The sequence below is a fragment of the Pygocentrus nattereri genome, chromosome 11 (assembly GCF_015220715.1).
Source record: "Pygocentrus nattereri isolate fPygNat1 chromosome 11, fPygNat1.pri, whole genome shotgun sequence".
In the NCBI taxonomy this organism is placed as follows: domain Eukaryota; kingdom Metazoa; phylum Chordata; class Actinopteri; order Characiformes; family Serrasalmidae; genus Pygocentrus; species Pygocentrus nattereri.
The window spans coordinates 15,334,349-15,350,968 of record NC_051221.1 but is presented as its reverse complement, the minus strand read 5'-3'; the positions used below and the strand labels follow the sequence as shown (position 1 = coordinate 15,350,968).

Below are 16,620 nucleotides of genomic sequence, written 5' to 3'. Positions count from 1 at the left end.
ATTATTTCAGTCTTTGTGGTGTGTTTGCATTACTTTCTTTAGGACTGCATCTAATCATGTAATTCTTTGAAAGAGTTTTTAGGGGCATTAAACTCTAGGGGTCCGGTTCCTATCTAGAACGGGAATTTCATATCAAATTACTCAAAACTATATCAAATGTTTATTTTTCTACATGTTCTACTGTTGAGCACAGCAACTGTCCTTTATAGAGTGTGACATTTTAATGATCAAATGCTCTAGAACTGCTTGGAATTCATTGTGTTTACATTCATTTACCTTGAAAATTCATTTAAATCTTTCACCTTCTCCTTTAATGCTACATTTTTGAGACTTCCATTATTTATTTATTTATTTGTATTATAGATGGTTTCTTAAAGAATACATTGGAAAACACTAAATTCAAGTTTGTTTAGGTAACTGAAGGTGATTTTTCTATGCAAACACTCCAAGTAACTCTTTTTGGCAGCTTTATTTCTAAGGGTGTTCTTGTACTAATAAAAAGCTTGTTTTATTAAAAGAGGATGAAAGAAATGTCAGAAACATACATTTACTACACACACACACACACACACACACACACACAGAAGAGAAGCCCAGAGAAGGTGGCAGTTTTTCTGGATCCTGTTTATATATGTTTAATTTTTTGTGTTTTAGAGTTTTAATTCGCATTTGTGGATGCAGTGACCAACTGTTTTCACAGACAGTGTTTTACAAAAGTGTTTCAGAACCACAGAAACTACAGAATCATGTCTGGTTTTAATGCAGCGCCGCCTGAGGGCCCAAAGATCATGGCCAGCAAATAATGTTTTCGGCCTTGTTGAACAGAGATTTCTGCAGATTCTCAGCATCGTTTAATGTTATTATGTACTATAAATGATGAAAAGCAAATGTTTTTATTTTAAGCTGAGAAACGTTATTCTTGAATTGTTGCACTATTTGATCGTGCGTCCTTTCACAGAGTGGTGAACTCCACTTTAACGGTTTAGGATTAATGTGAGAGAGTTGCTAAGGACACGACTCAAAGGCAAGGCGTGAAGTGGGAGGGCATAATTGAGGGCAGCAGTCAGCGTTTTGTCACTGGCCTGTGCCTGTATGAGATATGGACGCTTCCGACAGCCTCAGGCCGCTCTGCTGCGGGGCAGGAACTCCAGTGTAAACTGTCAGCAGGAAGTGGTGATAGTGAGTGAGCTTTAACCTCTAGGTCAGGGGGTCCTGTGACTTAGGGGAGTGTTCTTCCTGCTTTACATCTCCTTATCTGTGGAATCTCATTCACGCCACGTAAGATAGAACAATAGAAAACTTCATAGGAGAAGGAAAAAACGTACTTTACTTTTAATGTTAGTCAGTGGAGCTAGACTTTTCTCCAAATTATTAAATTTACACACAGTATAAAGAGCTACAGGAGATACAAGGTTTTGTTCTGACAGCGCACACACAGACACAGACACACACACACACACACACACACACACACACACACACATATATATATATATATATATATATACATTTATTTTTATATGACATTTTTATATGATAAATTTACTGTAGTTTTTTATTAATGCACCTTCAGTGATACAGTTGATACAGCTGATACAGTTCCATGTAAAAGTTTGAACACCCCCCGTCACCCCTCTACAGAGAACATACTTCCTTATGAGGTTTTTATTAAAATTTTAGTGCATCATGCGGAGAAGCGGCTTGGAAAATGGATGGATGGATGGATGCATCATGTCTGTTTATTTGTTCTACATAATGGAAAAAAAATAAAAATAAAATATGCCATAACTTTTGCACAGGCCACATTTTTTGTTTTAAAATGTGCAAAGGTGTGTTCTCTGCAGAGGATGTATAACTTATTCTCGTCAATAAATCTGATTTTTGATTGCAGCCACCCAAACTTTTGCATAAGACTGCCTATTCAAATTAGCTCTGTTCTGGTTGGCTGCCCTATATTGTGCCTTCTTCAAAAAGCTGCCTGGACTGAAACACTCCTTATAATCTCAGCATGAATGGGTGGAGCTAAACCGCTATAGACTGAACATGAGGACATACTGTATGTAAATGTGAATTGACATGAATTCAAAACCAAAACTAGGCTGTAAAACATTTTCATGTAAAAACGTTTTTCAGCCTGGCTTCCATTGATGGACTGGGAAGTTAATGCTGTGCTTTAAAAATGTAGCCATGGTTACATACATACATAATACACAATAGAGAAAACTCTTTTCATTCAAAAAAGCAAGGAAAATTAAGAGTTTCCCTGCAGCTCCACAAGGACTGAGGCAAAGTGCTGATAATGCAGTTTAGACTAATTGATGGCTATAAGCTTACATTTCTTGTTAGCTGTATTAGCCTCATAGCTCCGGTGCAAATCTAAATAAGCAAACACTGGGCACCAAGCATGCCGTGGCTGAGTGAGTACAGTTGCAGCAAGAGGTGAATTGTGTAAATCTGACTTTTGATGGAATCACTGCATTATTTTTTGCAAACTGAAACCCTCATTAGACCCACATGGCTGTCTCCCTGCGCTGGCCTGTGCCTGGTTACTGTCATACAGCGCTCTATGAGGGGGTGAAGGTGAGGAAAGAGGGTCAAGAGCCGCAACACCAAGGATGTCATAATTATGAGGAAACATTCCCAGAATTCCAAGGGAGGTTCGACGCGCCAAGTAGCTCCTTTCATTTGCCATAACATCCAAACTCTCCACCCCTCGGAAAAAGACAGCGAGTTCCAGCAGGCAGGAGAAAGAACATCAACAAAGACCTGGGGGATCAAGATTACAGAGTCAATTTCCATGAGCCCCAGTAAAAGTCTGTGTAAACAAAATCACAAACGTTGTTGTGAGGACGCCACGGCTTTTATTGAGCTGTTATATCATTAGAGTGTCTCGTGATGCATTTGCGAATCCGTTTGATTCGAATGACCTATCATTAAACAGAGCCAGTCTGCTCTCTTATCAGGCTAGTTTGACAGTCTAGAATTTGACATCAATTTGCTGAATTCCCAGCCATTATGAAATTACAACTCTGCATGAAAAACATTCAGGCCAGGGCCAGCGCTGGAGTGAGAGAGCTGATGGGAAAGTTAAAAGCCGTTTCAGTGCATGAGAGCGCTGAAAAGAAAGGCTGTGACAAACTGTTATTCATTCCTCTGTTTTCTCCTTAAAAACTCTGTGATTTCTTCTATTCTGTTCAGTTTCTTCTAATCCTAACCAAACAGCTCTCTTCAGAAGAGAGACAGGTTTGGTAGTGGTGGAAAAAAAAAAAAAAAAACTTACCTCACAGGATTCAACTCTGTAATGAGAAGAATGTAGCTGTAGTAGATTTCTACAGTTGAGAGCCAAGAGCGAACCAGCTTTCACTATTTCTGGGCCAGAGGCTAAAGAAGAAACATGTTGTTTAACAAGGAGGGAAAACAAGGGTACATTTGTTCACAAAGGAAAAAAAAAAGCTTTGAAAGAAACAAAAAAATGCTGCTTGAGTAAAATCTAAATATCACTAGACTGTTCTGAAATTCATTAGACGCACACTCACTGGAAGTTTGGAGTTTGGAGACCAGAACTAGATTCCAACTTCATCAAAAATGGGATGTCTTTATCACTTAAAGCCTCCAACGTCTATGTGCTTCAATCAGTGCTTCTTGATAGTGGCAGCCTCTGCTTCTGTTCCATAATGGAAAGTATGGCGCTACCAAATGGGGGGTGGGGGGTGGGGGTGGGGTCTAAGGCCCAATTCCATTTCTTATTTTTACCCCTACCCCTTGTTTTTGAGTGTCGCTTTGTCCCTTGAAACAACTAAGAGAACACTGCTTCACTAACATGCTACTAGCGGTGCTCTGTAGCCAACCTTGCCCGTCCGTGTTAACAGAAGAGGGTAAAGTTCAGCATCCTCGCTGTTGGTCTTCAGCTAATTTAGGACATCATATGCTTTCAAAAGAGGGGGATGAGATAATTATTTGTTTTTGCCCACCCCTAAATCTTTGGTGATACGAAGCTGAAGTCAGCTATTTGGCAGGTTCTTTCTTGTAAACATTTTCCTATTCTGCCTCAAATGGAGCAGCAGTTACATTCTGGCACTCCAGTACTGTTGGACTACTTAAGGTGGAACGGGAAAATTTGCTAGCTAGCTACTGAGACATTCGCATACTATTGGCGATGTTTTTTTGCTTTCCACGAAGAGAAGGATCATAGCCCTGACAAAAACTAAGATTTTTCACAGAGAAAATACTCACATTTGTGCGTTTCTTTGGTCGCTTGTGTCACTATTTCTAAAAACTATGCTTGAAGAGTGTCTCTGAAAAACCTCTGTTTGGAGGGCCATGTAACCCTTATATTTCACCCTATCCATCTCAACAAAAATCGTGACACCCTACCCACAGCCTTAAACATGCACAATGGAGGGGTAAAGGCTAAGTGGTAGGGGCAAGGAGTGAAATGGGATTGGGCCTAAATGTGAAAATAAGTTAACACATCTTCAACAGAGAACATACTTCTGCACATTTTAGTGCACAATCACAGAAATCACAGGTTGTTCTTGGATGTGTTACACTTTCAGTGTAAATTAGTGCATGAGCTCCATGGTTTGATTTGAATTGGCTTCAGTTTTGTGCAAGTGAAAAACAGCCGCTTCCTCTCTTCTGTCACTTGATGTCTGAGCTGCAAATTATGCATGAAAATTGTCTAAATTCTTATATTTTATCTCATATTTTGTTCACTGAGCTGACAAATGCTGGTGTTGTTTCTCAGCTACTGTAGCCACATTTCTGCTTGCGTTGGTTGCTAACACTTAACACCACAGTTACCACAGTCAGTCCCGACTGAACATTACTAGGAATGCATGATTATATCAGAATCATATTGGTATCAGCAGATATTTGCTTTGAAAAGCACTGTTCAGGGGCTTGAAACTACTATTTGATGATGTATTTATTGCGATGTACTGTTTAGGCCATGCTGGGCTAAAGCGCTAAAATATATGCATTTTATTCATTTCAATGTGTTTGTAACCCTCAACAAACACATGTTATATTTTTCTGAAATGTTAATTCCAGCTGAACTTAGTCCCAGTTACTACATTTAAATGTTTATGTATTGGCATCAGCAGATTCGTACATGAAAACCGCTATTATCTTAGACAGATTTGAAGTCTGACTTCTGCCAGAAAATAAAAGCTTAAACAAACTGAAAAAGCAGAAAAAATCTGCCAACAAAGGGGTTGTTTATGCCGTCATGGCTACATCAGTGTCAATCACTATGTGGTCTGAAATGCGCTCACAGTCCTGATCAGGGAAGTCAAATTTATCAAACTTTTTACTCTATTTTGAATTATCCACACAAAATCAGATGCCCAAAGAAGTGCACGTGAGCCAACATGCAGCAGCTTGGCACAGGAGGTCAACCGGCCACGCCTGAGCACTTTCACACAGACACCCGCAAATCCTCATCACCACCCCCGAACCAACAGCAGCAAATCAATCACTGTTGTGTGGAAGTGCGTGTGAATGTGAACTCGGAAGCGGAGAGGTCTAATGCCATGCAGCACAACAAAAGGGGCTGTAAGCTGATCCAGCCCCCTACCCTAGATCCCAGCAGGAAAGCAGAGGGAACAGACCATTTGTGAAAGGCCTTTTTGCCCCTTTCAACCCTAGGCTGAACACCCCCCTCCACAGGATCTACATGTGCACACTCTACAGGTCACATCCACCATGGAGGCTTACACCACTAGCACAGCATCTCCCGCGTGTCACAGAGCACGAACCTGACCGCCGACAGACAGGTCTGTAAATCTCACAGTCATTCAGTTTCACTGAATGATTCAGTGAGATTCTTTAAGAAACGATTCAGTGAATCACAAGTTTCACCTTGATTTCATTTGATTTGCTCAGATGATTCAGAATTGTTTTCTTAAAATACACTAACTAGATAAAATACTAATAGCAAAAACGGGACCACTTTAAAATAAGACTACCCTTATGAATTCTTTAACATTAGTTTGTTCATGGCTATTGGTTAGGTCATAAACACTTTATATAACACACTGAAAAAAAGGGCAAAGTAAGATGTTATACCTAGTAAATTTGAATATGTGATTAATCTGACAGGTTTAATGCTGACTGATAAAGAAGACACTCTCTGTGCGTTGTATTTCGGCCAAAAATTGTTATTTAATATTGTATGCCATGTTATTGTCATTGACTATAATAGATATATCATTTGTTTTTTTCCAAAATCAAAGTTTTATGAAATAATTGCCACTTTTACACCCCTATTTATTACTCCCTACAGTGAAAGAGAGAATGAGAGAGAGTGAGAGAGAGAAAGAAAAAGAAAGAAAAGGAGAAAGATAGAAATGGAGAAAAAAGAGAAAAAGAATGGGAGTAAGAGAATGAGAGAAAATGCAAAACAGAAAAAAGGAGAAAGAGCCATAGAGAAACAGGGGGAGGAGCAGAGAGAGAGAGAGAGAGAGAGAGAGAGAGAGAGGGAGGGAGAGAGAGGGAGGGAGAGGGAGGGAGAGAGAAAATAGCCTTTGAATTACATTTCAGGCCACAAACTGGTATTTAATGTCGTATTTCATGTTAATGTAATTGATTGTAATCGATTCTTACTTTCCAAAATCAATGCACTTTAACTGCCACTTTTACAGAATTTTTACACCCATAGTTACTACATCCTACAGAGAGAGAGAGACAGACAGGGAGACAAAAGAGAGAGAGTGAAGGAAAGAAATAGAGAGAGAAGAAAGAAAGAAAAAGAAAAACAGAGAAACAAAGAAAAGAAAGAGCAAAGAGGAGAAAAAGCCATAGAGAAACAGAGAGAGGAGCAGAGATAGATAGAGAGAAAGAAATAGAGCCAGAAAGCGTGAGAAACAGAGGAGACAGAAAGGAGAAAGAGAGACAGAGAGAAAGAGATTGAGAGACAGAGAGGTGAGGAGGTGAGAGAAAGAGAGGGGAGGAGGAGGAGGAGGAGGAGAAGACGTCATCCTCACACTACGTGCGTTTTTCTGAGCCGTGTCAATTAATTCTCAATCCTCCGCCTACACCGCCACTGCATGTGGTTCACAGGGCACAGAATCACCTATTAATTAACAAAAAGTAAACAAGCCAGAAAAGAGGGGTTTTAATGATCTGCTGAGGGCTCCGGCCCACCACAATACGCCTTTCAGCTCTAATGAGGAGTAAGTGTGTCACACTGTGTTGGCTGATCATTTTTGGCCCTTCACCCTGATAAATATAGCAGCGCAGGGTCCGGTGTTACGGGATCAGATCAAATGCAACATAACCCAGAAAAGCCTTCAGCTGCTGTGTCACTATCCAAAAACCTTCTTACATAATAAACACTTTCCACAATTCATTTACCCCCCACCACTGCAGCCACCTTCGTCCATTCGGCTATGAGGCTATGACACTTTTGTGCCACCCACCACGAAGCCCACGCCGTCTCCCGGTTCCAGGCTCATTATGTACATGCATCATTCCAGGACGAGCCATTGTACCATCACTGTACCCAGAGTGTGTCCAATCTCAAACCACTCAAAACAGAATGACATCAACCCCTCTCCTCATCCAGAGTGCAATCAGGGTGAGGGTCCGCAAGCCTGCCTCGGTACGACTCTGCTTCACTTTCTCACTGTGTGTGTTTACATGCACTCTAGTAACACTGTCATTATCTGACTGCAGTGTAAACAGCACACTATGGAATATTATAGAGGATTTTAATGCTGCTGAACCCACTTAGGTTTCAATCCAATAATTGGACAAGCATGTGCTCTTTTCTGCTTTCGTTTTCTTACATCTGTGTATTTGCACAAACAAACAGTAAACACTATAGACTAAATTCAATACTACACCTGCTCTAACAGCAACACACCGAAATGAAAATGAATTCTTTAAAACATTATATTAGAAGTTCTAGTTTTATATGAGATTTGACGCTATATCTGCATCAACATGTGATAATAATGTGAGCTGTCCTGGAAAAGCTAGCCAGGTAACTACTAGGCATTCACCTTCTCGAAACAGCAAACTTTATGGCCAGTGTTACAGATTTAACCAATTACAGTGTCTGTATTCTGATTAGTCTAAAGCAAATATTATTATAGACTAATTTAAAGGTAGAGCAGTGGTACTCCATTACATTACTTATATGTGTCAGCAGCCATGTTGATATAATGTCTAATGGTGAACTTGGACTTTCCAAGTAGTAACTCCCAGTTGAAGGGCATTTCCTATTATTTATCCTACAGCCTTATTTCCAAAAAGTTATGATGCTGTGAAAAATATATAAAAAACCTGAATGAATTGATGTTCCAATTTTTTAAATATTTAACATATACATTTCAAATGTTGAAACTGAGAATCTGTTTTAGAAACACCTGGTGTTTAATGGGCAACAGGTCAGTCTGTTTCAGAAGTAAAGATGAGGAGTGGTTCACCACTCTATGAAAGTCTCAAACAGTGCAACAATTCAAGAATAACATTTCTCAGTGTAGAAAATGTCATCCATGGTACATAATACCATTAAAATATTCAGAGAATGCAGAGGAATCTCTGTATGCAAGAGACAAGGATAAAAAAATATTGTCTGGCTTTGATTTTCAGGCCCTACATTAAAAACAGACACGATTCTGTAGCGGAAATCACTGCATGGAACCAAAAAACATCTTCTGTTAACAGTTTGTCCCAGCATACACAAATGCAAGTTAAAACTCTGCCATACAAAGAAAAAAACACATATAATCAGTATTCTGAAATACTGCCACCTTCTCTGGGCCTGAACTGAAGTTAAGATGGACCAAGGCGAGACTAAGGAAGTGTCTTGTATTCCAACAAATCAAAATTTGAATTTTTTTTTTTGGAAATCATGGACGTCACGTCCTCCAGGCTGAAGATCATCCGGTTTGTTATTAGTGCACAGTTCAAAAGTATCTGTGATGGTGTGGGGTGCATAAGTGCACATGGCATGGGTGACTTGCACATCTGTAAAGGCACCATTAATGCTAAACAATATATATAGGTTTTGGCAACATATACTGCCATCCAGATGACGTCTTTTTCAGGAAAGGGCTTGTTTATTTCAGCAGGACAATGCCAAACTACATTCTGCATGTATAACAGCAGCAGAGCTCTGTATCAAAAGAGTCCAGGTGCTAAACTGGCCTGCCTGCAGTCCAGACCTACACTCACCCATTAAAAACTTTTAGAACATTATGAAATGATAAACACAACAAAGGACACCCCAAAATGTTAAGCAGCTGAAATCCTATATTAAGCAAACAAAACAACAAAAACATTTCCTGAAATCTACAGCAATTGTTCTCCTCGGCTCCAAAACACTTACAAAGCGTTGTTAAAAGACGAGGCGATGCCACTCACTGGTAAACATGACCCTGTGCCAATGTTTTGGAAGGCACTGCTGGCATTAACTTGGGCATATATTAAAAAAAAATCTCTGTGTTTCAACAGTTGATATGTTGTCTTTGTACAATTTTCAAGTAAATATAAGGTTCATGTGACTTGAACATCACTGCATTCTATTTTTATTTACATTTTGCACAACATCCCCACTTTTTTGTAGTCGGAGTTCATGAACTTATTCATATGCTTTGGTTTTTGCTATTCAATATACTTCCACTTCATATATCCACTTCAAATTTACATGCATAATGTTTTGTACTCGAACATAAGTGTATTCATTAGCGAAAACAGCGACATATATCTTTTAAAAAATGTACAATTAATATCATTAGTAATTACATTAGTAACATTACTAATTGCTTGAGATTCATACCATAAGAAGTGATTAGCTTTTTTCAGCATTGTGGTTCAATTTTGACCCATTTCTCTTGGCAAGCCGCCCTTCAATTCCCCAAGATTGTAAGGGTCCCTCTCATGCATGTGCAATTTCAAAATCCTCCATAAATGTTTATCTTTTCTAAACCCAGCCTTGAGGTATTCTTGGCTGTATGTTTGGGATCATTATCCATATTTGGTCCAGATTCAGTTTCTTGGCTCATAAGATCATCTGTTACATGGCTCTGTTCACATTTCCTATGACGCACAATGCCTCAGCATCTTTTACAAAGAAGCAGCCTATACCTGCACTTCAATGTGGGTATGGAGTTCTTGTCATCATGCGCACAACCCTGCTTTCTCAAGAAGCTGAATTATCGTGAAAGACTTCTGTTTTTGTTTTGTCTGATTGGAGTACACTGTTCTGAAGGCATGCAGATTTACTTCTGCATCTCTGTGCTTATTTTTTAGCTGAGGACTTTTGTGCAGGGCATAAGACCGGAAACGATTACACTGCAGTCCATCACTTATCATTTCTGCCTGACTGCTGTTTTCAGCTCGTCCTGCAACACTTTTCAAGTGACAACTGGCTTCTCTCTAATTTTCCTTATCATTACTCTCAGAGCATCTTGCGTGGTACACCTGTCCAGGCACAGTTAGTCATGGTTCCATGAACTTTCCAAGTGCATATTATCAAACCAACTGTTTTGACAGGGATGTTTACATTTTTTGCTGAGCCTCTGTAGCTTTTTCCATTCAAGTGTTGTTTAAAGATGTTCTTCCTGAGAACTTTAGGAAGCTCCTTCACCTTCAACGTGATTGCTAATGGTTGTGTTAATTCCTCCCAACCAACGATGATGATCTTTCTCACTGACATGGTGGTGACAGGTTACGGTGTGTTGTGCTGATACGAGTGGATCAGACACAGCAGTGCTGTGTCCACTCTATTAGACACTCATACCTTGCTGGTCCATCTTGTAGAGGTAAAGTCAGAGAAAACAGCAATTTTATGCTGCACAGTTTGTGTTGGTCATCCTCTAGTCCTTCATCAGTGGCTACAGGACGCTGCCCACAGGACGCTGCCCACAGGACGCTGCCCACGGGACGATACTGGCTGGATATTTTTTTATCTATTCTAACACACCACCACCATGTCAGTGTCACTGCAGTGCTGGTCCACCACCCAAATAATAATGCTCTGTGGTGGTCCTGTGGGGACCTGACCACTGAATAACAGGGTAAAATGGGGCTAACAAAGTATGCAGAGACACAGATGGACTACAGTCTGTAACTGTAAAACTACAAAGGGCTTTATGTTAAGTGGAGTTGATTAAATGGACAAAAAGTACAGATATATGGAAACTTACTCAATGAAGAATTTGTTCAGTTCTATAAGTGCAAAACTCAAAAAGACAGCATGTGTGTATGTTTGAAGTGGATAGATGCACTGAAAGTATTTTAAAGTAGCAAAAAGGTTCTAAATACTTGTTTCCCCACACTGGACATGTAAGTCTACACACTGAAGCCATTGTGCTGCAGTGAGAAAGAAATCCATGCTGAAGAAACACACAGCTTTCTTCTCCACTGCCAAAACTACTGCAATATAAATCACAGCACAAAGATGCTCAATAATAGCACATTGTTTGAGGTCAATAAAAACGTGGTGTTATTTTCACACTGTTTGGGATGAAAGCACCACGTTTGGCGCTGGTGGGCTTCGCTTGTAAAAAACACTCTTTTCACGAGTCAGGTGAGTTTACACTCCAGAGTGGGCTTTCATGTTTCAAACATGCTGGTTCTGTTGCCAGCATAGCAGACACTACTTTACAACTGTACTCCCTCAACCACACATGCACATACGCATCTGTGTGTATACATATGCACGTAAAATGAAGGGCATGTAAACAACAACAACAACAACAAACATAAATCAGGGGCTGTGTACTTCATGGCTATTTTCTCCTCTGTCACTGATCCTTAGAAAAGCCCTGACAAATATGATCCCCCCTACCACTCACTCACTCATTCTCTTTCCCTCCCTCTCCCCACTCTGTTTCTCCTCTGGAATTGTGGCTTGTGCATATCTGGGAGGACCGCAAGTCCTTCCACTGCTGAATTTGCTTATCAGTGCCACCAAGCCACTGCAATGCGGTAGGGTGAGTTAGCAGCGGGTTTATTAAAACACATCAGCAGGAAGTTCTGATCTAAAGATTTCTGGTAGTGAAATAAATAAATAAATAAATAAATAAACACCTGTCAATAAAAAATACTGGAAGGACTGCTTAAATCAGGGGTCTTCGTGTCCATTCTGGGGACTTATATTTGCAGATATGCATGTAAATAAGTGTAAAAAGACATTTTATGCATAATTGCCCAATAACAGCCCACTATAACTACACATTCCTTTGAAATGTCACCCGAATTGTAAACTATTCATTTTATGAAAAATAATTCTAGGTAAGCCACTATCATGTTCTTGAGGTCCTTATGCTATTAGCATGGATGCAACTTTCAACCATGTTACTCATGCCAGCAAATAAACCTTTGAAAAACATTTTATATTCTTGCTGAGATAGGTCAATGTTTTTCTGAGTGGTTGAATGCATTTTCTTAGACTGAATGTTCAAAAATAATAAATATTGTTAAGTTTTTTTGAGGGGACAAAGTGAAAATAAGGAAGTTCATGGCAGCAATGTGTTAAAATATTGGCTTTATAACTGAAGATAGTGACTTCCAATAATGACATTTTTTTCTTTACATTTGTTTAAATGTTTTTTTTTAAGTTATGAAAAGTTAGTATTTCATAATTAATGTTATTATTATGACATACTAAGTCATTATTTTGAGTAGAAAAGTCATTATTTTGACATAGCAATTAAAAATATTATGAAAAGATGTCAATATTTTGTCACAGTAATTCTGTATTTTGATAAAATATGTATTATTTCATCCGCCTGATGACCACTGGGATAGGTTCCAGCACGCCCTTGTGACCCTGAGGGAGAAGCGGCTTAGAAAATGGATGTATGGATGGATGGATGGATGTGTATTATTTCAATATGGCGTATCAATTTTTTGAAAAAAAAAAAAAGTATTTCAAAACGGCAAGCCAATATTTTGAGAATTTAAGTCAGTATTTTGAGAATTTAAGTCAATATTTTGAGAATTTAAGTCAATATTTTGACACAGTAAGTCACTATTTTGAGAAACTAAGTCACTATTTTGACATGATAAGTCATTTTTTCGAGATAATGAGTAATTATTTTGACACAGTAAGTCAGTTTTTTTGAGAAAATGAGCAACAAATACACACAGTAAGCACTTTAGAAAAGTAATGAAGTCAACACTAAGCCAATTTTTTATGTCAAAATTTTGATATGCTGCTTCGTAGGTAATGCTAATCTCTTCCACCTGGTGGAAATGGGCTTCCTGACCCAAATGCTGGACCCACTCACATAATGAGCTGAATCAGGACGGCCAGATGAGAGAAAGTGCAAGAATGTAAGTATAGTGTGTGTGTTTGGGGGTCTCAGGACTGGGCTTGGGACCCCATGACTAAAACACTTGGTGTCCTCTCTGAGGCGCAGAACCTTCTTTGGCGACAGAACCTTTTTGCCGTGTTAGTTAATATGACTCACGTGGTTATATATACTATTATGACACACGTGGTTCAAAGGTTCTGCAGAATGTGGGTCTCCTCATTGTGATCTGGCTCTTCTTGTCCTTATGAATAAGAGCCTCTCCCCCTTTCCTTTCCTCCACTGCAATCAGTGCACATTTGCACTTTATCATATTTTAGAAACATCGATATTTAGATTTGCTGCTCTGTTGTTTCAGCTGCGCCTCAGTCCTGCAGTGTTTGGTTGTATCTGCTTCTCTCTCATTGCACATCCTTGTACTTGCAGTGTGTTTGTGTACTGACTACTTTATATACACTCTTAAAAAAGATGGTTCTTGACAGGTTCCTTAATAAAGAAAATGCTTCTATAAAGAACCCGGAACACTCAAGGAACCATTTGCATGATTAAAAGGTTCTATGCACCATGAAAGGGTTCTTCAGAATGTGCTGTAGATGGTTCTTTTTGAAAAGAGTTCTATAAAGCACCAAGTAGAGTTCTAGTGTTATGATGTCAAGCTTGTAACAGTAGAAGAACCCTTTTTGGTGCTATCCAGATCCCATTTCAAACAGGTGCATTATAGAACCATTCTCCACCAATCTGAAGACCCCTTGATGCCCATGATGCAAAGACCCCTTTAATCATGCAAGTGTTCATGGTTCTCCATCATCTTTTTAGAGTGTACTATCTTTTTCTACTTTTATTTTATAGGGATAATTTCATGACACCTGCACTAAGAGAAGTGCCTTGTCCACCTGGATAAGATGCAGATTCTGGTTCTGATCATTTCTTGCATGGTTCTCTTGGTTTACGTCATGTGTTCTCCTACAGCAGCTGCCTGCTGTGTTTACATGTCGTATATGTGTAAACTCACCAGCACAAACTCCTATGTGTGACCTACCCGGCGGGACGAGCCTGATGCTGGTTTGGTCAGAGGAGAGTCGCCTGCGGCTGGAGGCTGCGCAGCCACGCAGACAGACAGCGCTTTAGACAGACGCCCAGCGCGCGCGCTGGCTGCAAACTCAGCTCGGTTCGCGCTCGCGCGTTCTCCCACGGTGATACTGCTTACGGTGTCTGACCGGCAGTCATCCGCATCTGCCTTCAGTCCGGCAGTCGGCAGCCTACGGTGACACGCGCCACTGCGCGGCTGCGGTCTGCACTCCGCCTCTGATTGGCCGAGGCCGTGGGTGTGTCCGCGTCGTGGGCGGAGCCTTTCACAGGCGCCCATTCAGCTACAGCAGTGAGCGGAGGGAAGAAGGAGGAGGAGGAGGAGGAGGAGGAGGGGGGAGGGCTGCACGGCTTTTAGTGCTTTTTCCCCTCTCTGTGTTTTCACTAGCACACTTAATTCAGCTCGTGAAGGACTCAGTAATTACTTGACATCAAGTAATCCCTCTTTTGGAGCAGAGGAGAAATAAACAAGCTTGCAGTACATGAGGTTCACAGCACTGGAGCTGAGCTACAGGAGAGGTCGTGCTGTGAGGCTCTGTGTAGAATAAATAAATAAATAAATAACACAAGTGAAGAAATGCAGACTATTTCAACTCTAATCCCTCCACTGGCAGGTCTTCGCACGGTTCAAAAGAATCGCACCCTCCAAAAAGCCCAGAGGTCCAGAGCAGAGTGCGGGAAAGAGGAGCCAATGCCTCCCCTAGCTGTGAAATCTTTTCTTGAAACATTTCCTGGAAAGCAGAGACCACGGCCAAACCCACTCTTTTAATGACCCATCATAATCCCAGGCTTTTTCTTCCGAGCGCATCTTGGGTAGGTGGGTGACCGTTGACACCCTCATAAAACGTGAAACTGTTCTAACAGCTTAAGCCCCAGTTGCTTTTCAACACGAGAGGCAAATCTGAGGAGCAAATATTTGTGTACAACTGCCCTCGGAGTCCCCTGAGAAACCTGAGCAGTGAAGAGCTTCTCAGTAATCCCAGACCAGTGGTCAACAGCCCTGCATACTGGAGATGCACGGCTCTGCAGAGTTTACCACCAACACTTGAACCATACAGGCTTGGTTTCCTGGATGGGGATTAAGTCTAGTCCTGGACTGCAGGTTCTGATAAGGTCCTCCAGAAAAATGAGAAGGGCAGTACTAGACTAAGCTTAATCCAGGTCTGGGGAACAGGGCCCATGAGGATTGATCTTTGAGGGGATTTGGGCTGGGGGTGAAACTAACAGGAGGGCTCTCCAAAAGGAGAGCTGGTCCAGTTTGGCCACCGCCGTCCTACATTTTTTAAGGGCCCAAATAAACAAGGCTGAAAGAACTGCCTGCTGTGAATGCAGTGGTTTTTGTGATGTCACAATATTTACATATAGTCTCTCATTCAGTCTACAGCAGTTTCATGCTGAAGTTATATGGAGTGTGTTTTTAAATCAGTCTCAGTACATGCCAGCCAATCAGAACAGAGCTCATTTACACATATCAGTCATAAAAACACAGTGAGAGCCTGTTTAAATCTAATGGACAGAGCGCGGTTGGAAAATGGTCACGTAAAAATGGAATATGACTGTTTTTGGTGCATGAAACCACATAAGTGGACCTCAGGGGAAAAATGAAAAAACAAGAAAAATGCAGGATATGGGCCCTTTAAAAATAACGGTTCCTTGGCAAGGTTCTTGGCTCCATCTTACAGTTCTAGGGAAAATCTTAATTGTTTTAGAACTTTTACATGATGTGGAGGTTCTTTAAACTTTAAAAACACCCTTCAAATATAGTTCCGTTTAAGACGTTCTCCAAAGTAACGCTTCGGCCACCTTTGTTTTCAAGAGTGCAGACCTGGAGCCTGGAAGAGTGAACATTTTAACATGGATCCGTCCTCCTCAGTGAGGTCTGCACAGAGTCGCCACGGGGGGAAATTGTTTTCGGAGATGTTCTGCGGTATTTTCAGAACATTCCTTCATTAAGGGCTTGGCTGTCTGGTTAAATCTCTCCTCAATTATGGGACTAATTTTCCGCCTACGCACTCTTCACTTAAGGATCGATGGAATCCTCTAAGAAATGCAGCTAGAGCAATAATAACACAGAGTGACCCAGATAAGAGCCTATATGGGCCTAAAAATATCCATTTTGTTAACCCAGTCTTTATCACTCATTTGTGAAAGTGGAATATGATAACATTTAATACTGACCGAATCTGTGCCTTAATTAAAGGGGAATGCCAGCTATTTCTCAAACTGTCTGTGTGGGTATGAATCAAACAAACTCAATCAGAGTGGT

At 40.5% G+C, this 16,620-nt stretch overlaps 1 long non-coding RNA gene across 1 annotated transcript; it reads right to left on the bottom strand.

Moving 5' to 3' along the window:
* Nucleotides 1-1,836: 1,836 nt before the first annotated feature.
* Nucleotides 1,837-14,543, bottom strand: LOC108430939. Its single transcript, XR_001858115.2, has 3 exons — nt 14,308-14,543; nt 3,281-3,381; nt 1,837-2,766 (listed from the first exon to the last, which is right to left on the bottom strand). It is a non-coding gene; the product is annotated as an uncharacterized LOC108430939 (long non-coding RNA).
* Nucleotides 14,544-16,620: the final 2,077 nt, after the last annotated feature.